Genomic DNA, 1,254 nt, shown 5'->3' with positions numbered 1-1,254 from the left:
TACCACGTGTCTGCATCTCTCTCTTGATGGGGTTTATTGGTGCTGTTCGTGGCCAGATTCTGCCTGGGATGGTTCTCACCAAGGACACGGACACTGGGAAGGATCCTCCCTGCGAGGCCCTGGGAGAACAGAATTCTTAAAGATAGCATCAGCAAGATCAAGGCTAAGATGGCAGTGATGAGTCAGGGATGTTCAGATACCGTTAACCTGTCTCTGCGTGTTGCTGGACTTTGCTCGTCTGTGCAATATCCATAACTCTCCGCTCAGAGAAGCGAGTTTCCCAGAAAAGCTGGAAACTCTGCCGTCCACTTACGCCCTCGAAGGAACCTGGCTTTACAGGGTTTTCAAAAGAAAGGCTTTGTACAATATTTTCTTCAGCAAATACACAACCAACCAGGAGCTATCCCTGAAGGTCATTCAGGAGCCACAGCGGGTAGGGCAAGTGGCCTCTGATTTCGTTAACAAAACTTGCTGCGGGGGCCAGACTGGGTTTGTCAGTTCCTTATGGCTCTGACTGTAATTCAGGACTTTTATTCAGCTATAAATCTACTCATAAAGTCTGGGTCCTTGTAATCTGAGCCACTGCTTTCCAGCGGTGTCAGCTTCGGTCAGCTGAGACGCTTATCGACGTTCTCTGGACCGCAGCACTGAAGGCTGCTGGCAGCATCCCCTCTCGCACCGCTGCCCTCTCCCACCCTGGAAGCGTCCCGCTCCTCGCAGTGGGGGGTTATGTTTTGTGTCGCAAGCTGATAAAGATGTGTCTGAAGCAGGGGCTGGTCAGGTACCTGATTCCTGAGACCAGGAGGGAATTGGCTGTACTTGACCTTGTAAAATTCATTTTTACTACAGGAATCTGACGCTGAAACACTGCCCGGCGAACGGTGCCGTACAGGGACAGGGCACCCTGGTGGTGCAGAAGGAGGAGCAGGGCCCTCTGCTTTGCTGTGCGCCCTCCAGCTTTTCTCCTTTCCTTCCTTTTTAAGGAAGAGAGATATTTTCAGTGCTTAATTACTAGGTTAGAGCTGAGACTGAATTACTTTCCAGACAGGCAGCAAAAGCCGCCTCTTTTTAAACTCCCCCTGCTTTCGCAAATGGAGCGACCGTGCTTTCCTCCCTTCGGGGCTGGGGCTGCGATGAGGGATGCGTGAGGGGCCTGACGGCGCGGGCCGTGCCGCAGGCACGAGAGCGATGGGAACCTTCTCGCCTCCGGGGTGCCGAGCTGCTTGGGAAATGAGGAAACACAACCCTTTTTTT

Source organism: Nipponia nippon, unplaced genomic scaffold (assembly GCF_047370975.1).
Source record: "Nipponia nippon isolate SJK-2023a ecotype South Korea unplaced genomic scaffold, ASM4737097v1 scaffold_16, whole genome shotgun sequence".
In the NCBI taxonomy this organism is placed as follows: Eukaryota; Metazoa; Chordata; class Aves; order Pelecaniformes; family Threskiornithidae; genus Nipponia; species Nipponia nippon.
This window is presented reverse-complemented; position numbering follows the sequence as displayed.